The 23841-nt window shown below is 36.1% G+C and overlaps 1 protein-coding gene and 2 long non-coding RNA genes across 3 annotated transcripts in view; 2 read left to right on the plus strand and 1 right to left on the minus strand.

The window, feature by feature from the left end:
- LOC139108819 (uncharacterized) overlaps window positions 1-23841 on the plus strand; it is a 66716-nt gene that overhangs the window by 27661 nt on the left and 15214 nt on the right. The gene's annotated exons all lie outside the window — the stretch shown is intronic.
- LOC139109070 (probable G-protein coupled receptor CG31760) overlaps window positions 1-23841 on the minus strand; it is a 53418-nt gene that overhangs the window by 25517 nt on the left and 4060 nt on the right. The gene's annotated exons all lie outside the window — the stretch shown is intronic.
- Window positions 10310-12674, plus strand: LOC139108818 (uncharacterized). The gene is made up of 2 exons (XR_011546726.1): window positions 10310-11387; window positions 12287-12674. It is a non-coding gene; the product is annotated as an uncharacterized lncRNA (long non-coding RNA).

Consider the following 23841-nt stretch of genomic DNA (forward strand, 5'->3'; position numbering starts at 1 on the left):
TAAATTTGTTATTAAAATGAATTGGTTATTGATTTAATGTTGCCTTCCGCTCCGTTTCTCGCCGGCGATGGCTTCCCGCGGAAACTTGTTGCGATCGGTAATTTTGCATCGCGAATCAAAGCTTTTCTTTTTGTTTCGTTTCTTTTTCTTTTTTTACCGCGAATATCTGTTAACAAGACGACACCGTTGTTTTTCCCCGAGTTCTTTTCTTATCCAGTGCAAAATTTGATTTTATTTACGCAGGAAGATAGTTAATTGGATTACGTCCTGTATGCAAAAACCGGCTAACAATGTTGCGGTTGTTGGTTGGATTCTTCCTGCAGCATTTAATCCAATTATTCTACCGGGCAACGTCAATCAATATAAATATTTGAAAGCTGTGAGAAGCACAGACAGGTCTCCCATTCGCAGTAAAATAAAATCAGATTAAAGCGAAATCAGATTAAATAAAATATATCATATGTAAATACAAAATACGAGAAAATAGAACTGCATGTGGACTTAACTTCGCCACTCAAGTCTTTCTTGTTAACATTTAATGTGAATTAATATGTATATACATATATAATTTTTTTTTTTTATATTCTTTTATTTATTTTACCGCACGTAATTGTACGGTAAATTTCCGCGGATATTAAAATGGATTTTGTTTCGATAAAAAAAAAAAAAAAAGTTTTAGATTAATTTAATATTATTATTGCGGTATCTGAAAGTTATGAAATAATAGCAGCTCACGGTTACCGATAACGATTATTGTTACGTATCGTGAATAGTTGAAACCGACAGCCTCGTTGAAAGGAGATACGATTGGGTCGGAACACTCCGTATACGAACATATTTAAGATATAAGGATTTTCGCCGGGCTATAATAAGATTCTATAAGGGGTATGATATCTGCATACTTCATCGCTAGGAAGGTGAGGAATGCTGGAAATATCTCGGCCCCGTGTTCATCAAATTGGTCGTATCGATTATCGATTTCAGCTGCGAAAGGCCTGGGTTTCAACGGGGAATTCCGAATTATCATCGCTTTCACGAAAGCGCGACTTCACCTTCCATTAAGTTAAGTAGAGCTGGAGTCTTGTTATTGTTCGATTAAGTGCGCGTAAATACTCCCGCGATCTATAATAGCCGCCGGTGCAACGGTTAAAACTTACATTAAAATGTGAATAAACAGATGTAAATGAATAAGTCGCAAAATGAGGATTGTAATCATTTTTGCAAAACGAAACGCACTTCGCTTATAGGTTTTACGAGAGTTAAACAAAAAAAAAAAAAAAAAAAAATTAAAATCGGTGTTATGTTCGGTCAGGTATATCTAAATATGTACGTTCGGTGGTGTCCGCTCTCGATAATCGCATTACAGCAACATTTTAAGCGTATAATAGAAAGAACCTTGTGGCAAGCGTAATTTAATGCACATATATATACGAAATTAACTAAAAGCAACAACGTTTTAACCCCTACCGCCAAAATAAACCGTTTTAACGTTAAGAGAATATGTATGCGTGTCATATGCTGTCTAATGTTCGATGAAAATGCTCTTTGGCTTCTTCTATTTGTATTACAAACATCAAATTATTTTACGTAAATTAATTGATATAAATTTGTACACAGAGATCAACTTTAACGCGCTGTTTACCGTAACGCAACTAGATCTAATTTCATTACGTGAAAATTTCAGCTCTCTCTCCCTCGCTATTATTTTGCTCCCGCACGTATATTCGTCTTTATTATGTTAAAGTGAGGAATTCGCTCCGAATTGACTTTTCGATGGAAAAGAATGTTTGCTCTCATGATTTTACGTACAAATTCCACGTACCAATTATCTCGCAAATTGACCTTAATTGATTTTATCTACTCCGGGAGCGCGCTCGCGCTGCGTTTATTTATTTACTCGTCATCATGCGGCGATAGAACGAGGCATACGTGTGCGCGCCATTATTCCCCGGGCCGCGCCATAAGAATGCCGGGACGTGACGTGTATAATTATCGGCGCGTAATTCCGGGCGCAAGTTAGGTCGGGGGATAATAAGGTAACCGGTTTAAACGTATAAATTAGGCGCGCATGTGCCTCGGAGGTTTTCGCAAACTCCCGATGCCGTGGTAACGCGGTGACCCGTGCCGAAAGCCTGAGCCCAGGCCGGTTACCGTATTACAAATTAGATCCGCTAACTCTTCTCTAGCAGATAATTCGTTTAACCGTCCGGGCGCGAAATAGAGCGGGAAACTGGATGGCCCCGGCTAAGTGGATTTTTCAGCCGGACACAGAACTGACATAATTACCAGTAATTATGACGCCGTTCGCACCCCCCCTTCCCCGTCCTTCCCCGATGCGCGAAGTTAAAGATCCCTCTCCCCCCCCCCTTCACTGGGAAACTTGGGGAACAAGAGACCCCCGGCTTTCGGGGAGCGTGGGATACAAGGTGTTCGCGACCGATTGCATTTCCTTCCAGTCTGCTGATCCCTCGACAAACTTGGCCAATCTTTCCTTCAAGGAAACTCGACGGATTACTCGCTCGCTCGTAGTCACCCGCGAAAGTAAGGTGTAACTATACCTTATATCTTCCTCCTCGGGTGATTTCGCCGGTACTTCATCTGAATGGCGATTCAATATCGAACTTTTTTTCAAAAAAATCCGCGCTCGGACCGTTGAGAAAGAATCGCTGACGCCGGGACCGAGGGTCAAGCGAGCACGGGCGATCGTGGATATCCGACTCAAATGGCCGGAGACACCTTGTACATGACTTTGCCATGATTCTACTTTGCTTGGATGGTAATTTGCTTAAGTACTAATTTTCTTGGGTCTTAACATGCTTGGATGCTAACTTCCCTGAATACCAAATTCCTGGCACCCAGATTTCAAGGAGTCCTAGCATATAAGACTTGGCTTTGATCCTAGTTTGCTCGGATAGTCATTGGCCCAGATAGCGCGCTTAGATATCACCTACTCTTTTCTCTCTATTAAATCTCATCCTTTCTTTGTCAGCTGCCACTTTATTCTCTCTCTCTTTTTTTTTATTTTTTTTATTTTTTTTTTAAGATATAACAAGTAACACAGATTTTTTAAAATATCCGAGAGGTGTAGCAAATGTAAAACATTTTAGCGATAAAAATTATTTATGCAATTCGTAAAAAATAAAAAAATAAAAATTATAAATATTAAAATTTAATTACGAAGTAAATTAAACTGCAGTCAAACAGTTGAATTTAAAGTAACGTTCCAAATATTAATTAATAAATTCGGAAAAAAAAAAAACATATTAAACGACAAAATAGAATACAAATGAAAATAAAGTTAGTTTTACATTTAGGTATGCAAATATGCGAATTAAATATGTGAGCGCGGATTAATATTGAAATTAAATAAAAACAAATTTAAAAGTCAAGAATAATGAAACTCGATCGATTTAAAGCAATAAAAAAAAAAAAATATATATATATATACACTATATGTAAATACGTACAAAATAAACTAAATCTAAAATATAAAACGAACCGAGGGAGCGAACTGAAAATAAACTAGTTAAAAGGCGGAAACGCCAGACATTTAAATGACTCTTTTAATTAACACGCTTCTCGCCTCAACTGCGAGTCTCTCGCTTCGCGATTGTAAGAAATTCAGTTTCTGCTCTGTCTCCTTGAAGAATCTGTCATATCTGCGAACGGAGATTCCCCCAGGTTGCACTTGATGTGAAATAAACGATGCACGAACGCGTAGATAGCCTAGTGAGAAGAGGTGGAGATAGGCGGAGGCGGAGGTATTCCCAATGGAAAGGGAACGACGCGGCTGTCGCGGTGCCGAATGTTATCATCCCCGCGTCTTCGTCATCGCCGTTGTCTCTTTGATTCCATACGTAACTCATCAGCGAACCGCTTTCGCGAGACGTAATGCATAATGCGCATCACAAGAGCGCATGAAGGTACACGAGCTCCATTCGTATTATTAGTCACATAGGCAACGGTTAATTATATTACTCGCGTTTTCGGGAGGACTATGAAATATCTGTTGCCAAGCGCGACGTTTCCGAAATTTCCGTGGAATTTACCGCGTTAAATTATTAATTTCACATTTAGCTTTTCAATTTTCTTTTTTTTTTTATTTTTTTTTATTTTTTCTCTTGTTTGCTTTTGTTTTAAAAATCTCTCGCGAACGTCACCCGAATAATTCTTTCATGTAATTTCAGTGTCACATTTTGACAATATCGTGTTACGTATTTAGCCGATAATTTCGTACGTACAATATGTACGTATTTAGTTAACAGTTTCATAGCTGCTACGTTATTACGGTATTATCATTTTTCCGCATCTCCGATGTATCAGCAGTTAGCGGGATACGCGGTTTTAGCACACCTCGTATGGCTTTTACGGCGGGATTTTCAGCGAACAGAAAGCCGTGGCGGGAAAAGCAAAGAAAGAGAGAGAGAGACGGGAGAGAGATACGTCGAGAACGAGCTTGTAGAGGCGAAATTCTGTTAAAACTAACTAAGCGAAGGCGGTCGTGAAAACAATTTCACTCGCAACGAAGTAAGCGTCCTCGTAGTCTCTACAAAGCGCCATGTCCTCCACGGTACTCCCGACGTCGCAGAAACGGCTGCCGCTCGCGTAAGATTGCTAAATAAGAGAAATCTGAAAATTTCCTGACTCTTCACGGTTGCTCTTAAATCCTCTTTCTTTCTCTCTCTCTTTCATTTTTTTTTTCTCTTTTTTTTCACCCTTTCGCTCTTCAAGTTTTGAAAGTTTCTCGAATTTACTTTAGCGAGGTATGCATGAGAACGTGAATTTTACACATTGTCCCGCGAAAAATGGCATGACAGGAAATATGCAGGTACTTCCGGAACACATACGGCGTCGAAATGCAGAGTCGCATCCTTTGACGACGTAGCCGCGTTGCGCTAAGTCACGTAATCTTTATAAATCTACATGACTCATTTTATATACACACGTTTAATAATAAAATTTCTAGCAAGTATTATTTGCGTAATACTGGATTTCGCGATGAAACTTTATAATATTATAATTGGCAATTTACATGAAGACTCTTTTTACAATTATACGTACTTTACGTCTTATTTAACTTTCCGGCGTGGAAAAAAATGCGTAAACGCGGCGGTTTTAAATCCGCAGCTATTTTTTTTGTCCTTAACATCATGAATGTTTTGCCGAGCGATCAAAGTAACCGCAGAAGGGTGAAATGAAGATTTGTAAATGTAATTGTACCCGAGCTTTGACAGCTCGCGCGGAAATTTACGATTTACGGCCTGGAAAAACTTTATTCTCGATACCCTTCGTGATTCAACCTCACCGCGTCGCGCAAAATTTAATTCAACGAACTTGATTACAAGACGTAAACTTTAATCAAAGTTACGTTCGGCGATTTAATTGATAATGCAATTCGCGACAATATTGTTTCAACACCTGCGCCGAAAGCGAGCGGTGTTATTTTGCGGTTTGAAGGCAAACAAATGAATGAATATTTCGTATTGGCGGATAAAAATAATATTGCCTTTGTTCTATATTCTCGTCCCGAAATCATACTAGCTGCTTTCAGTTTGAGATATCGATCTAGGGGAGACACGTCGTCTTCCATATTCGCGCTCTGCGACCTGGACGGTCCGACGTCCTCCTCGGGAATTTTGCTCTATTTCAGTAGCCTAATTATAGTCCATTGTAATCGTGTTTCATTCCTCGCTGTCACCCTTTCGGATCAGTCAGAATATACTTCCCGCTTTCGGATGAAAACGAGCGGCTGCGGCTGTGATCGAATAAAATCATATTCCCTACTTTGATTAGTTCTCGAAAAACCAATCAAAGCGAGGAGGTAGGAAATTTATGCGTTTCCACAGTCGCAGATCATTTTGATCCGCAGCGAGAGCGGTGCACCCTATTGCGGTAACGCGAGGCGTGTTTGCTTTTCCATCGGTAATTCAATTAAAATCTTAGCGGGGGAAAATTACGTCGCGCCGTGTTTCACAATTATTTAACGAGTCCCCCACTTAAATCTCTAATATCGAGACGTCACTCCCGGCGCAGATAACCGAAAGTCGCGGAGAGGTACTTCTAAAATGCATAGAATATTCGAGGTATTTCACGAGGACGTCAAACTTGGGCGAAAGGGAGACCGTATCCTTTGACAAATTCAGTCGATCCTTTCCTATCGAAACTTCAAACTTGTCGGTCCGCGAAGACGCCGGCAAGTGACAATATCTTCACTTCGCAGCTAATTATTTTTAAGTAACGTCTTCTTTAACGCAATTCCAGTTCGTAAACTGCATTATTAAAATGTCCAGTAGTGAATATTACGAAGTTGCGGGAATGTTACGAATTTATCGATAAATTGCCTGTTAAGGAAGTTCAACGGAAGTTTTTCTCAGAAAACATTATGTACAAAACAGAAAGGGGTTTAAAAAATCGCCGATATCTCAAGTAGTTGCAAAGTGAAATAATAACGAATTATTAATTTAATTTTTCATCCACCGAGCTTTGTGCCTGACATGAAAAATTAAACACTTAACGATAATTGAAAAATTTTTCGTAACTCCCAGTTATCAGTACTCGCGAAATATTAATAACAAACACATTACATATGCTGGCTAAGTTTTTTATATTGGCATTTTAATATTAATTTTATTTTAATTAAAAAAAAAAAAAGAAAAAAAAATTATTACGATTATCAAATTAGATTAAAATGATAGAGGATCTCGATTGTAATACATCGAGATTAAATTTTGATTCTTAATAAAACAAAAAAGACTTCGAATAAAAGATTGGTGCAATCTCATTGCATTTAATTATACAATTTAATCACTCGGTAATCGAACTATTTTTCTTCGCGGAAGCTTCGCACTTCCTTCGGGTGGGGAAGTTCGCGAGACTTTGCTGCTTGCCACTAGAAGATTAAAGGGGAATCCCTGGTAATCGATCGCGTGCCCTTCTCTATTTGCCTGCCGGCTTTGCCCCCCGCGGCGGCTGCAATTTCCAGAGTCTAACAGTAATCCACTGCAACTGCATTCCATTCTTCTCTGGCTACGTTTGTAGCCTGAATTTACTTTTGCGCGATGATGACAGCCGCCGGGTAACGTTTGCCTTTCCTCTCGCAACAACAGTAATCGAAAGCGCCTCGTCAGAAGTGAAGGGCTCGAACGCCTCTAATCCCGGAATCCGTTTTCGTGCGCAATAAAGAGCGCAAAGGCTATTTGCGATAAGGCCTCTACGCTTGCCAATTGATAGCGACCGATAACGATAAGACCGAATATCGAACCGGCGCGGAAAGAGAGACGTCAATCGTTGCGAAATCGTTGCCGAGTAAACCGAAGGTACGGCGTGAGATGCGCAGTAAATTGCGCCGGTAGATAACATTCACGTGTCGAGATAGTAACACACGTTGTTACAATACGCCGCAATATCGCGAACGCCAACAAGAACTTTGAACAGCCAAATAGCTGTCTACGTATCGATTTCTGGTAAGTGGAAATACTAATTTTCTCGTCTGTAATTTCTCTCGAGCGTCGTGGATACGTGCTAATTAAACAAAAAGAAGATGCACACCGTTCTTACATTGATTACATATTCCACGGGCGGAATTTATTTTTGCGACGTTATATATCGCGAATTCGAGAAATTAAATAATAACGCAACACGAGAAAAGAATCGGGATGAAACATTCAATCACACTGAGACACGAATGCGCACCTCGGAAAAAATGTAACTGCTGATCAAATATTCTCACACGCGGCCTGTTTTAAAATAGAGAGGAATATTTAAAATGTCGATATAATGCTAAACGATAAATATCAAGTTTTACGATGCGGCAATAGGGGATACCGATAATGTAGCGGGAAACCTTTCGAGGTCGCTCTGAAAAACGATAAAAGAACGACTCGTCTTTGTATGGTAGTAACAGCAGCAGCAGCAGTAGTAGTAGTAGTAGTGATAGAAGCAGGTGGGACTAAAAATTCCAGTCCCTGACGTCATCTAAGGTCTGTTTTTTTTTTTTTTTTTTTGCAGCTAAACTGGCTGCGCTAGTTTAGAGGTGATTTTTCTCCCTTTATATTAGAAGGAGAAAGATGAACTTTTAACTAGTGCGGCTAGTTCAGCTGAAAAAAAAAGAGCAAGCTAGGTCTAAAAGTTTCTTTGCGGTTTGCCGGTTATTGAGGTGGGTTTCTTAGGTCTAGGCCGGCGACTTCCGCCAGGCCACGTAGGTTGTTCACTCTTACTAAGTCCCTAGAACCGAAAAACATGCCACGAGATCTGTATCTTTTATGTTCCCGTGTTAACGTAGGAGAGCAGCATGTGACTGCAATCCCTTCGCTACATAGTCGACGGTTTTTTTAGTCAGGCAGTTCGAAGTTGCATAGGTGAGCGTTAAGAGCTAAACTGATCGGAAAATCGATGCTCAATCGACGATTGTTGCTATAAAGTGAATATTTTGTGGCGTTTATTCTTGAAATATTGCTTACAATTTGACTCGATAAAACTTGATGATTTTTTTTTATTGAAGAAGAATATAAAGAAAAGATTTAAAAGCAGAGCGACGTGAGTACAAAAATAACTTTTAAAATGCTACAATTTAAAACTCGCGAAATAATTAATTAAAAAAGCTTATTTATAATGCCCCATTTATTTAAACTTCTAATATTTTAAAATGTACTTCGGAATATTATTTAAAGAATTCTAAATACCCCCGGCCTTTCTATCTCTTGCCGTCTCCTACATTTAAAATTGTCGCTTAAAATTTACGCCGGCTATTTAATATTCAAAAACAACGGGGCCGGGTTTCTGAAAGATCCGAGGACGGGGAGCCCCGCGAAGATTTGACGGCAGATTAGAGGGAAAAATAGGATTATCGAAAATCGTTTAAGGATCCGACAATCGAGGAATCGCTACAATGGCCGAAAGAACGCCGGTGGCTGACAGTGAAAAAGTGGAGGGAATCGCGGCCGATAAGGCGCAGGAGGTCGGCACCATTTTGTCGGAGGAGACACCGGCTGTCACGGAAGACGGAAGCGAAATTAAAAGGCGGGTCAAAAGGAACATCATCACCGTGCCGGAACGGACCGAGATCGTGAGAGACGGCACGCGGTACCGTCGCGACGCTAACGGACGTTGGAGACCCGTATTGTATTGATCAACGGTTCACACGGTTAGTTTGTCCCTTTGTTTTTTCCGCACCAGCGGCCTTTAAACCATTGATTGACATGCCGGTCAGATTCACGCAACCGGTCACCGCATAGTTGGAAATTTCATAAATTTTCGCTAACGTATATATCGAAGAGGAGATAACCACAGTATTACTTGATATTCCCGAATATCGTGATGATATTTTAAAATATTACATTTGAAATTTAACAATATAAAATTAAATTATTTCAACTTTTATTTTAAGCACCTGCGGGATTAAAATTTCTATTAAAGATTTAACACTTTTATAACGATTATTGACAGTACAATTAAATGGGAGTTCATGAGCGATTTGATTGTACAACATCGTATAATCATTATAAAATACTCTCGCGAGAAAAGGCTCGATTTGGAAACTAACAAACGAATTTGTTATCGGAGTTACAGGCGTAAAAGTTGCGATCTATACATTTTTGTTGCTCTCTAGGATTAAATGTTACTATATTTTTTTTTTTTTTTTTCCCACATAAAAGCTAACTTGTTATAAAAATTCAATATTGCCCAATCGTAAATCCAGCTTTTTTAAAATCAGCAAGCAACCTTTCATTAAATCTAAAAAAAAAAAGGCGATTTTAACAACCATTAAAAGCGATTTTTACGACAAGAACGTGAGTCATTTTAAAAACGAGAGATAATAAAATGATCTTTTCTTAATGACACTATTCTTTTTATTAAATCTATAAATTCTATATAGATTTAAGATTGTATTTACTCTACAAATTATATTTTATACTAAAACTCAAATGTTTTTTTTTTTTTTTTTTTTATTTGAAAATACTATACTGGTTTTGATCAACAGGATTTTTTTTCAATTTAGAAACTAGAGATACATCGGGCTTGTTTTAAGCTATACTCTACTTCGTTACTAAAAGCGAAACTTTATTCGTGGCAAAAGTCAAATATTTGTTAGACAGAAAAGTTAAATTTTATCGTCATAAAACCCAATCGTTTCTTGCGCAACGATTATTTTTCCTATGAACAGCTAACCGTCTGTGAAATTGACTTCATAGAACACAAATAAAATATTCTTTTTTGCCTTAAAAATATTTAAACAATAATGGGTCGGTAAAACCTTTCGTCGCTAGTAAAACATTTCTAACTTTTCGAGAGCTTTAGCAGAACGCAATTGTCGCAGTGTTCCTAAGCTCCTTTTCCCTGTCTTTTTTTCTGACCCTCTCTCTCTATTATCTGCCGTCCTATTGTTCGATAATTTCGATATTCACGCAATCTCGGGGACATGATATTTTCCTCGAGCCAGTCGCGTATACATATTTATAGAATTTCACATTCAATTTGCAATTCAAAACGACACTTGGCTAGCTGTACCGATAACTTTAAGTTAAACATATTAAACACCTTTGACTGCCATTATTTGGCTATTTTCCAGAAAATGTCAGACTAAATAATTCATCATTGCAGAAAAATCGATTTTAATTACAACCGCAGAATATATGCATAAGATTACGATATTTAGAATATCGCGGTAAATAAGCCGCGATGTAAATCAGAAGTTAAAATACATGTCACGGAAGTAAAACTATATTTTTATTTAACGTAATACGCATTTCGTGAATTAAACATAAACACTTTCTAATCTCTCTTACTAATGTAACATACGCGTGAGAATCAAAATTAGAATTTAGTTATAATTTATTTCATTCTACGAAATATTGCGAGATTAATCTTGTTTTTGATAATATTCTTATCAAAGATTACGCGCCACCTTTGACACGGCCTTCGCCGTAAATATGACGTAATTCCCGTAATGAAAACTATCATAAGCCATGCTTCCGATTCGTGGTAATCTACTGCGAAAAATTAACCAGTCACTACGCAGTATCTTTAGCAAGCAGCGGCTTTATAAAGCCCGCTTTTTCGGAACGTATTTCACGCGATATCTCACGAAATTTGGAAAATTTCGCTCGAGGAGCGAGCTTTCGTACCTGTGATAGCTCTAGCGGGAATCGAGAATGAAATTTTGCGTCGCGTTATTAATAGTTGCCGTGACGATGACGGCCGTCATCTCGTCACCGGTGAGGAAGGATCAGAACGTGGCGTCCACTACCGTAGCGTCAGTAACCGTGGCTCCCTTCAATATCATAACGGTGCCGGACTTTCCGTGTCCCCCTGGCCAGCAGCGTGATGCCAACGGAAAGTGCCGATTACTTTTGCAAAGTATCAAGCACTAACCCGCGGCTAAATGCAAGGTAAATCCTTAAGGGTGATCTCAACTAGTAGAAGTTAGAAGTCGAGTAAATGGTAGGGCTTGCATAAAAATCGGGACGTGCGAGGGAGGCAAATAGTCATCGCTCAGTGTAATTAACGACAATATCGCCCGGGAATAACGAAGGACCAGCGAGAAAACGGTTTCGCTCTTTTAACAAAGATACTTTCGCGTACGTCATACGCGGTGGAATCGAGGTCAAACGGTTTTTGCGTGAATGTGACAAAAATGAAAATTTGCTGGCGTTGTTAATCCTTGCCGTGACGATGATGACTGCCGCGTTGTCATCGTTGTTGGACGGAAAACAAAAAGAGCTGGCTATTACCGAAAAACCGACGGCAGAGTTGAATTCAGGATCTCAGTCGCATGTAACAGTCACGCCGGTTTCGTGATTCGATCAATGATTTCGCGCTTGTTCGATCGCGGACGTATTTTAAACAAAAAGTAGTATTTAAAAGTTTCTAAAATAAATAGAACTATTACAAGAAATTCTATTTAACATTTTATATATTTTTTTTTCTTTTTTTTTAAATTCAATTACTTAATTCAGAATTATATTTCGGCATAGAATCGTGCACGTTTCATTCTGCCGTGCAAATTTTTGACTCGCTAATCGCTCTTATGAAACGCACGTATTTTCGTTTCCTTTTTCGGGAACACTCCTGTCTATATTCCACACGTTTATTTCAGCGATGGTATTATCCCGGCTGATTCTATTGCTTGCTTGAATATACCAATAAAACGAAATTTATAGTATACGCGTGCGTCTGAAAAGGAAAATGCGAAAAAATTTAAAGCCGTTGCACATAATTCTTCTTTTATGTGTCGCCAAACAAGAACTGTATTCATTCGTGAGATCCTATTTTTTATATACGCTTACAGATCCAACGATACGAGCCTCGTGTCCGAAAACTACGAACATCAGCAGTGAAATATCGTAACGCACGATGAGAGATTAGCCAAGCTATTTGTCTGTTTTGTATTATCGGAGAAGCGAACTGTTTTCACACAATCAATGCGACTGTCAATGTACGTTATTTCGCGTATATTCCTTTCATTAAATTTCGACTAATACGAATTTCAATTTATCGTAATGAGATAAGTATTCTTTTTTTTTTTATAAATATCTTTACTTGCTTATTTTTGTCTATGATATGTCCGTATCAATTAAATTTTAAATTAACTACAGAAACTATAGAAATTTTGTATAAACGATAAAAACTATGTACGTTGACAAAGTCTAACTATTAATAGAAAAACAACCCACAGAGCTGTATGCTATTTTTTACAAACCGCATGTCACCGTGTATATTGAAATTTAAATGACAAATAGATTGTCAAATTTGAAACTGATTTTTCACTACTGGAGGTTGGAAACAAGGTTTAGTAATAATAGATAAGACAGTTTAATAGATTTAGTTTTTTTTCTTTTTTTTAACTTAGCCAGCAAAATAATATTACAACGAATATTGTTAAATAAAGTATATCGCGCATAAAGATATACATATAAATATAATTGTATTATTTTAACAAGGTTATTAAGTTTATGATATCACTTTAGAAAGTCTGTTTAAAGTGCAAATTTTGCATCTCTGAAAATTATGCATTTCAGCTTTTGGCAGATTCCTTCTCCAAGTACATATGTATTTTGCGTCTATTTGCAGGTTTGCGCATATCAACATTTCAGCAATATCAGCCAAAGCTGAAGTAAAATTGTAGAAAATATCGTAGCAACGATAGAAAAAAAAAGAAAAAAAAAGGGGGGGGGGTGAAAATATTCTTTATCCTGTATTCACAGAGCTTTAATAAATTTGCATCGTGCAATTAATTTTAATTACATTACGCGTTATGCATTATATGAGAACATAATTGATTAAGATCGGACGGCGTTATTAGGATCGCGTAAATTCTGCTCGTTTTACATTCCAGAATGCATTTTATTATATTATGCAATGAATAAATTTATATTTTCTCGCAATGCGCGTTAATTTGCGCGGGACGATAAAAACGTAATTATTGAAAAGTTGAAATAAAATGCAGATAGCCAAGTGTAAGAACACAAAATTCGTCGTCGTCCTTCGTTATACATATGTACGATATATTTTTTCCTTCTTAAAACAAAAATTTAAAAAAAAATTGTTTTTTTTTTTTAAATATAATTAACGATTATATAAACGATCCTATAATCACTCTATTAAAAAGGGCAGAGAAAAGACTAGCAGGATGTGCTGAAGCAGATAAGACAAAGCAAGTAATTATCAATTTAATATTGCAAACCTGTTTCCCAACAGAGAGGTGGTGTAAACCTCCGAACATAATCACGCCAACATTTTCGGTAGTATAATGCAAAGCTGCGAGAAATAGACAGATTATATATGCGAATATTGTTTAAGCTGTTAGGAAACCAAATTTCAATAGGCGAAGTTATTAAGCGTAAAACTAAAGCGTAATATTGGTTTAACTCGTTAAGTACAAGCTTTTATGTCTTTCCCTGTTTTATTTTATTATTTAAAATATTGGATATTTAAATAACAAAGATATGAGGCCTCCCGCTGATAAAACCACATTTAAAAAAGTTTAGTAATTAACGAAAAAAAATTTGTGTAGTATTCGGATACTGGTAGAAGTCACGTGTGTATCGGCCTTCGATTCGTATCTTAGCAATTATAATTTTTGCGTTAATATAAAATAAAGGGGGTACCCTCCATTCATATAACCAGTTTTATTTACATAAAAATCAATGATATTCATGCTGACCAGGAAAATACGTGTATTATATATAGCCGATACTGAATAGAGAAATAGCAATATAGATTAGTCTGTCGAAACGGTCAGATGCAGTGGTAAATTCAATTTGCTGAAGAAATTGTGGTAAGATTGTAAACGTCGAGGAAATTAGAACAAAAACAATATACGTGTGTACGTGTGCGTGGGACAGAAAGAGAGAGAGAGAAAGAGAAGATCGAAAAGAGTATTTATTTCAAAAGAACTGACCAAGTAAAAAGCTAAAACTACAACCGCAAAGTTTTAAACTTTATTGATTCAGCAATTAGGTTACAAAAGTATTTACAATACGTATCGAGATATCAACGTGGAAAAGGAATTGATCTTAAAAGAAATTTATATATTAAAAAAATAAAAATAAAAATAAAAAAAGAAACTTTCAGAAATATAATGAGAGATTGAATTAGGAATCAAATTTAAGATTCAATTCTTTTACTTTTAGATCGTAAAGGGAATACTCGCAACGAGATGAATGCATTTTTTTATATTTTCTTGATAACTGCGCTAATAGCAGTTACTACGATACCACTGGGAACATGTAAACCTAATAGTGCAACTAAAGATACCGTATCAAGTACTGTCGCAATAACCACCGAGCATAGAACGGAAAATGGCGTGTCATCAGATATTGAGAATAATACTACTCCGTCTCTTATCCGTCGTTATTTCATTAGACCTCCTTCAAGGAATGTGGAACTTTGTCCTGAAGGACAGAAATCCGACGGAGCCGGAGAATGTCGCAAGGTGTTGTAATATAACGATGGCAACTTCCAGGTGACTTTAACTAACATTTCGAAACTTACTTTCAATAAGGATAGAACAGAGTTTCAAATATGATTTTCACGCCTGTATCAAATCAAACTTGATCAAATTTCACGAAATATTGTACAAAACTGCAAAAATTCTCCGCGCGAATAATAAATGCTTAAGCTATCGCACTTGAATTCCTTTGGCCTTTTCAAAAGAGGACACGTTGATTCAACTTGTAACTGATTATTCGAACGTTGGTAACATATGTAATAATTTTTACAATCGTCCTTGTACAGATTATATATAGCGTGCAAAAATAGAAAAGCTGCAGTATTCAATTATTTATCCAAACGATCAGACATGCGAAGAGAATTGAACGTAAGAAAAATAAAAAAAAAGGCAAGTGATACTGTCGTAAGGTTTTAAATAGCGAAGCAGTTAGGGTGGCGGAATACTGGAAGACAGAAAAAAAGAGAAAGCGAGCGAGATTAACAAGAAGGGTTAAAAAATAAATTATAATAATTAAATGTATTTTTACAAAATTGCGATAAAGGAAAAACAAAATTTTTTTTTTATATTGTATAAAAATCTAGTTAGTTAATGGTATTTTATTAAATATAGAAACGCAGACTACCTATTCTATTAATAGAGCTTCAACACATTCGTGCGTTCCAAACAATATGTTACACGATCTTGGTAATCTTGACTGCATGTATGTATGTTACATGTAATATTGAGCTCGTTAGTTTATGCAAAAAAATCCGCTAGTTTATAATCAGTTTTTCCATTACGCTAATGGAGTTCGTGTAATCAGGGGAACATGAGGTTATAAATAGTGGACGCGCAATGAAAAAAAAAAAGTGACAATGTGTGTGCTTATTTCCCGGAGGTAGAAAAGTCGGCGAAGGTTCATTGCAAGAAGAACCAAGGGAATTCTTGTAAGTTTATAGTCGGCGACAAAGTTGTAAAGCGGATACATAAGGAAGTAAAAAAAAAAAAAGTAGAACCGTTGTCCGAGGAATATAGGGAGGGCTATCAAACATTTTGAATTGAATTTTACAGAGAGCGTCACGCGATAAAGTCACAAAGAGAAACTGTGAATCCTGAACGTACGAAACTCAATTGCGTCCGGCAGAAATAATGTTAAGTACTTTTACTGTAATTTATAGTACATCCGATGCATAATAAAGTACGGTTTATCAATACGGCGGATATGCGTATCTAACGCTGAGCATGTTATTTGCGGCTGACACGAGGTTATCGTATTTTTTTTAAAACTTTGGTGCAGGCTTATATTTAAATATAATAATTTCGTGGAAATATACATTTTTTCGCATTACACATCGGTTATCAGTTTTCAATATTGACACTGATAACTAATTTTGTATATAAAGTAATATTATCTTGCTATTTACGTAGTAATCGTTTCCTACTCAAAAGTGAAACTTGATTTTCGTAATCGTCAAAAAATGAAATTATTCATCTACATCCTGCTAATATTTTCGGTATTAATGATTATTGGAATTCCATCTGGAATTTGTCAGGAAGAGACAGTTACGTTATCAGTTGTAAACAAAATGATGATATACGCGCCAAAAAGAAATCGTTGTCCATTAAACCAGAGAAGAGACGGCTCCGGAATATGTCGCTCGGTTTTTTAACATAAAAAAAAGAAAGGTATTGTGCAACGTAATTATAAAACTATCAAATAAAAAGTAAAATTTTGAAGTATTTTAACACATTAAGAAATATCGAATTAACTTACATTTATACGTCTCTAAATGTTTATCAGCAATCGCAGTTTTTTTTTCTTTTCCTTTTTTTTTTTTTTTGAGCTAAGTCGTCATTATGTCAAACGTTTATCGGTTCTCAATCTTCGTGAAAAATATAAATATCGAATTTGCGACGACTATATAACTAAGAATTGTTGACGAGCTGACACACTTTTACGTTTCTCAAACTGTTTGATAGTTCTTAAAAATGAGATTGTTTATTAATATTCTGTTCGTAAGTGTGATACTGACAGCTACGACAATAGTATCTACAATTTGTGATGACAATTCAATAATGAATTTATCATTCTTATCTCTCATATATGCACCATTTAGAAGAAGGAATACTTGTCCGGAAGGCTACAGAACAGATAGCTCCGGAACATGTCGGCGCGTTATTGGACATGTTATTTAACAAAGAAGGTATTTAATACGTAACGTAAATTATAAAAATATATAGGTAAAAAAAAAACATATTTATTGTGATTTCATCCGCAATGTTTCCTCTTTGTCATTTAAATTAAAATTTATATTACGAACTCTTTCTGGCGAGGCACTATTACGTTTTAAATATCTTAGCACATTGAGGATATAAGAGGTACTGATTATCATTTGCAAGAGATTAATGCTCGTTCCGTTCGCAATAAAAAGACTTGCGTAATCAAGAGAATATAAATATCGGATTTCTGATGAACAAATAAGTAGTATACTGGTATATGCGTCAGTGATGTAAGAGTCAGCGCAGTAAAATCGAATTTGTGAGAGAAATAAATTTCGAAGTTTAATACAGTAGAATATAAATGTAAGATCTCAAAACACCTTGCAGCGGTTGCGAAATACGTGCGAAAGACGTGCGATACTTGAACGGGTTTTTTAAATTGTCGTCCGCGTTTTGTGATACGGATTGAAAATGAGATTTTACATAAACGTCCTGCTGATAAGCATGGTACTGATGACGACCGTAATTATACTTGGAGTTTGCGAAGAGAATACGACCCAAGTATTACCTCCCGAAACGGAAATAATACTAAACAGCTTTATAAATACCCCAGTTAGAAATCCTTGCCCGAGTGGCCAGAGGCAAGATGGTCAAGGAACGTGTCGCCGGGTTATTTAACGTACAAAAGGTATATCTACCGTGTAATATAATTAATTAATATGAAAGAAACAAAATTACCAGTTCCAAATGCATCTATCGTATCTTCTTTACTTTTTTTCTTAGATTTATATTTAAATATGAATATATTTAAATAAAACCTTAGGCACAGGACCTATTACTTGTCGTTCAATTCATAATTTACATCGCGAGGTTTTTCTTAGTAAGACAGTTTTACGTTTTAAATATTTTAGCACACCGAAAAAAGAAATAAAGAATAAAAAACTAAATTAACATTTACAAAAGCTAAATTCTCCGATCGGTAATTAATGCGATTCCGAAAAACTGGAATTTTATTACTAATTAGTCTCGACTACAATAAAGAGGTTTACGTAATCGAAAGACTATAAATATCGGATTAGCGAGAGACAAATGAATAGAATACGTGTGTACGTCAGCGCTATACGAGTCTAACTTGTGCGAAGCTTGAAACGACGAAGTACATAAGTGAAATTTAAGAAATCCTTGTTGACAAAGAATTTAAAAAAAAAAAAAAAGGGAACTGTCAGATAAAAACGAGCGACATTTAGACGTTGATATTTAAATAGCCCTTTAGTTTCATTCATCGCGTTCGACGATACGGGTTTAAAATGAGATTTTTAATAAACGTCCTGCTGATAAGCATGGTACTGATGACTACTGTAATTGTACTTGGAGTTTGCAAAAAGAATACGACCGAAGTACTGTATCCTGAAGTGCAAGTAAGACCAGTCAGCTTTATAAATACCCCAGTTAGAAATCCTTGTCCGGATGGTCAGAAACAAGATGGTCAAGGAATGTGTCGCCGGATCATTTAACGTACAAAAGGTATATCTATCGTGTAACATAATTATAGAAATATGAAAGAAGTAAGACAGTCACCGGTTCTAAATGCTAGAATTTTATTATTAATTAATCTCGACTACAACAAGAAGGTTTACGTAATCGAAAGAATATAAATATCGGATTAGCGACAGGCAATTGAATAGAATTCTTGTGTACGTCAGCGTTATACGAGTCAAACTTGTGAAAACCTTGAAACAAGTCAAGTACATAAGTGAAATTTAAAAAATCCTTGTTGAAAAAGAATTTGAAAAAAAGAGGCGATTGTCAGATAAAAACGAGCGACATTTGGACTTTGATATTTAATTGGTCCTTTAGTTTTATTCACCGCGTTCGACGATACGGGTTTAAAATGAGATATTTAATAAGTGTTCTGATGAACACGGTGTTGATGATTATTGCAATTGTGCTTGGAAGTTGCCATGAAAACACGACCGAAATGCAAATTAGAGAAGTAGATAAATTATTACCTGACATCATAGATGGTCCACTTAGAATGGAATATTGCCCGCAAGGCCAAAAGCGAGATATTAACGGAACATGCCGCCCAGCTTTTTAACACACGAAAAAGGTATAAACATTGGGCAACATTTAAAAAGCTATTTCATGCGTAACGCACCAACTGTTTGAGATAAGATTAAAGAATAGCGCGCGCATAGTTTATTCTAGTAAATATAAAAATGAGAGACGACAAAGTCAAAGCGATCATATGTGTTACATTAAATATCGAGCCCATCGCTTATCTTCTATTTTTGCTGCGTTTTTATATTAAAATGCAATAGGTTTTTTTTAAATATATTTCTTCGCTGTCGTTTATTTTACGATTCACATTACGTGCTCTTTTCGGCGAGACAATTCGAGGTTTTAAATATTTTATCATATCAAGGAAACACTTATAAATTAACATTTATAGCGAATAAATTCCTCACTCGATAGTTCTTTTTATTCCTGAGAAACTTGAATTTTATTATCAGGAAGTTTCTCGTCCACAATAAAAAAGTTTACGTAATCGAAAGAATATAAATATCGGGAATTGTGATGAACAAATAGGTAGACATCGTGTACGCGTCAGAGCGTATAAAAGTCAAATTTGCGTGAAAAACTGAAACCGAAATAGTGAAACATATGTGAAATTCGAGAGAGCACTTCACATACTTGCAGTTTGAAGGAAGAGCTATTGCACAATAGAAACGAAGGGAGTTCGACGTTTGAACGATTACGTCTTTTCATTATTTTCCGAGTTACGCGATACCACATAAAAATGAAATTTCTAACTAGAGTCTTGCTTATAAGCATGATATTGTCGGTTATTGCGATTGCACTTGGAGGTTGTCGAGAAAACACGACCGAAATACCGGAGCCCGAAAATGAAACGGTGGATTTTGGACTTATTGACATAAGAACATTCATAAGCACTCCGATTAGAAACCCTTGTTCAGAAGGCCAAAAGAAAGATAAGAATGGAATATGCCGCCGGGTTTTTTAATACATAAAAAAGGTATTTACTGTTTAATTAAAAAATTATGAAATAAAAATTGTATATTAGTTTCTTCAATAAGTCGAATATTTTTGGTGCGTTAAGAAAGAAAAAAAAAAAAGAAAAGTTAAATCGACACTTGCCCTAAATAAATCGTTATAACTGCCGGAGTTTCTTAGCTCCCAGAAACCTGCACCCCATTGTCAGCTAGTTTGCACTGAAAAACTTACGTAATCGAAGGGATACATTTATTGGATTCGCGATAAATGAACAGGAAAAAGTTATTTATGCGCCTACAGAGATCTAAATTCGTATAAAAGATTTAAATCTTGAAAGAAGTAAAATATATAAATAGATTTCAAAATTAACTTCGTGTAATTGAAAGGAAGAAGCAATTGCTAAGTAAAAGCGAATGGCATTTGAATTTCGATATTTAAACGGCCTTTTAATTTTATTTTTATCGCGTTTTACAATACGGTTTTAAAATGGGATTTTCAAGAAGTATTCTGTTGATAAACATGGTGTTGATGACTATCGCAATTGTGCTTGGAAGTTTGCGAGGAAACAGGTTTGAAATGCAAATTAGACAAACTAGAAGAAGACCAGTATATACATATATACTGGTCCTATTACAAGAAACTTTTCTAGAGGAAACGCTCATTTTATAAATAGTCCACGTAGAATGTATCATTGTCCAGAAGGCCAAAAGAGAGATAATTACGGAGAATGTCGCGTGGCCATTTAACACGCGAAAAAAATATTAACTGAATAATATAAATATAAAAATAAAATACAAAAAAAAATCAAAGCGATCATATGTTATCTCAAATATCGAGGCTATCACGTATCTTTTATTTTTCTTGCGTTTTTATATTAAAATGCAAAAGTTTCTTTCTTTTTTTTTTTTTTTTTTAACATATTTTTTCGCTGTCGTTTATTTTTCAATTTACATTACCAGCTCTTTTTGGCGAGACAGTTCGAGGTTTTAATTTATAAATTAACATTCATAGCAGTTGAATTCCTTAGTTGATAGTTACTTTGATTCCTGAAGCCTTGAATTTTATTGTCAGCAAATTTCGTTCACGATAAAAAGAAAAAAAAAGCTTACGTAATCGAAAGAATACAAATATCGGGTTTGCCACGGACAAGTAGGTAGAATTCGTGCGTGCGTCAGCGGTATAAGAGTTTAATTTGTGAGAAAGATCAGTTTCGAGACAGCAAAGTATATAAATAAAATTTAAGAATACCTCGTACGCGAATTAAAAAAAAAAACGAGAGATAAATTACAAAAGAAAAACGGGCGACGATTAGACAGATTTCAACACTTAAATTGTTTCCCGAAATTCGAAAATGAAATTTATCTTAAACATTCTGCTGAGTGTGATATTGGTGATCACTGTGATCGTACCTAGAGTTTGCCCACAGAATACGACCCAGACATTCAGGCTTCAAAGTTTTATATATGCTCCAGACAGAGACTTTCCTTGCCCGAAAGGCATGCGAAAAGATCAGCAGGGAACGTGTCGTCAAGTCATTTAATGAATAATAGGTAAAATAATAGAAGTGAACGGAATAGTTTCAGTATCAAATAGAAATGTGTAAATACGGATGCATTTCGTTGTGTCTCCGCGTACATTTTTACATCAGCCTCATGTCTGAGTGTAGTTATTTTGCGGAAAAGAGATATTTATTCTGTACATTTTATCAAGACGCAGCAGCGTCTCGAGTGCATACAGATGCAATAATTCCCTACGCGAGAGAGACGTTGCTGCGTAGGTATCTCTTCCAGATTGACAGGCTTTTTGAGACATATTTAGTACGCGTTACAGGAAGAACTTCTCCCGCCCCCCCCCTCTCTCTCTCTCTCTCTCTCGATGTATCAATAATCCTATTTTTCAAATATTTCCTGACACGTAACAGTTTGATACACGACATCGAATAACTGAATCTTCAAATAGTTATCGTTTTCGCAGAATCATAAGATATCGTATAAATGGCAAAAAGACTTATACCACCTTTTCTGAAGAAATAGAAACATTATTCGCATGCTTGTCCGTCACATTTTACATCCAGTCATATTTCTTTCAAGATACATTCTTATTTTTCCAACCGCGCTTCGAAATTATAATAATACCTCTCCACGTATAAGTAAATTTTATTTAATGTGAATGAGTGGCGGTCGTTACATGACTTCTTAATTCCTAGAAGCGAATATCATTAACAACCAGTTATGCAAGACAAAAAAAAAAATACGCCCGAGCGAAAGAATATAAAATGAAGTCCGCGACGAACAAAATGTATAGATACCTAATTTGCCCGGATCCTAGAAACAAATCCGCGAGTCGAGTAAAAAAAAATTATTAAAAACAAAATTAATACACGTAAAAAGAAAAAGAGTACTGTACCTACATATCTAATTGTAAAAAGAAATTAGACGCTATATATCTTTCAAAAGAGACGAGAATCGAAGAGAATGTGAGAAATAAAATATAAGACGCGTCTCCTTGCGTGCACGTGAGGATATTCGAGAGATTCGATTTCTCTGGCCTTTTATTATTTCCCGGAACTTGCGATATTGCAGAAAAATGAAATTACTCGTGAAGATGCTGCTGGCAATTGTAATATTGGCGGCTGTGATTCGACCTGAAGCTTGTCAAAGTGTCTACGCACCGTACCCACGCCTCCGCTACCGTGGTGGTGGATATAGTTTTATAAATGCACCGACAAGGTATTATTCGTGCCCGCAAGGCCAGCGAAGAGACGAAAACAATATTTGTCGCCGGTCTTTTAGTACGCAGAGATAAGGTAATTATTGGAAATGCAAAATATCAAAGTATCCAAGTTAACTAAGATTCACGAGACGTTGCCGGATTAATTAGCTGGTTGTACACTTTTTTCTTTATTTTTATTTAAACGTAAATATCTCGCGAATCGACGTATAAATGTCTGCTTGTTATATTTTAATTGCTACGTTTCCACGCACACATCTCCATGTTATTTCTTCTTATCGAACATCCCATGGTGTATCAAGGTTAATTGCTGTGAATAAATACCGGACTTTTTCGGTTTTGTTAGTCAGTTTTTTCGCTTCCTCGAATATGGTAGCAAAGTCCCATTTGTAACCAGTTTTATTTCGTTCAGTCGATCGAAGGGATATAAATAACAGATTTGCAAGAGGCGAACTGCAGAGTTCGACTAAAGACCTTTTCGTTTACGCGTCAGAACTGTACGGATGTAGCAGTAAAAAAAGAAAAATTAATAAAAGAAAATTAAAGAGGCAGAAAGGCAATTAAAATTTGAGATAGAAAAAAAAAGACTTTAAAAAAATTAAATAATATTTCAATCGGGACTGTATCACTTTGTGGGATTTACAAAAATTTTGCAGTATTGTTTTAAAATGAAATTGTACGCGAACATTTTATTGATAGTCGTGATACTGACGGCCATTGTGATTCCACCCCGAACTTGTCAAGAAGAAACGTCGACATATGAAATACCGACGCATGAAACATCGACGTACGAAACGATAACGGAAGAAATAATTGTCCAGTACCATATTATAGGTGCACCGAGTAGAAGTATCGTTACCGAACAGAAGTATGTTTGTCCGAATGGTCAAAAGTTGGATCAAGAGAGAAGATGTCGCAAAGTCCTTTAGTATAGATATAATCAGGTA

This window comes from Cardiocondyla obscurior, linkage group LG16, assembly GCF_019399895.1.
Source record: "Cardiocondyla obscurior isolate alpha-2009 linkage group LG16, Cobs3.1, whole genome shotgun sequence".
NCBI lineage: Eukaryota > Metazoa > Arthropoda > Insecta > Hymenoptera > Formicidae > Cardiocondyla > Cardiocondyla obscurior.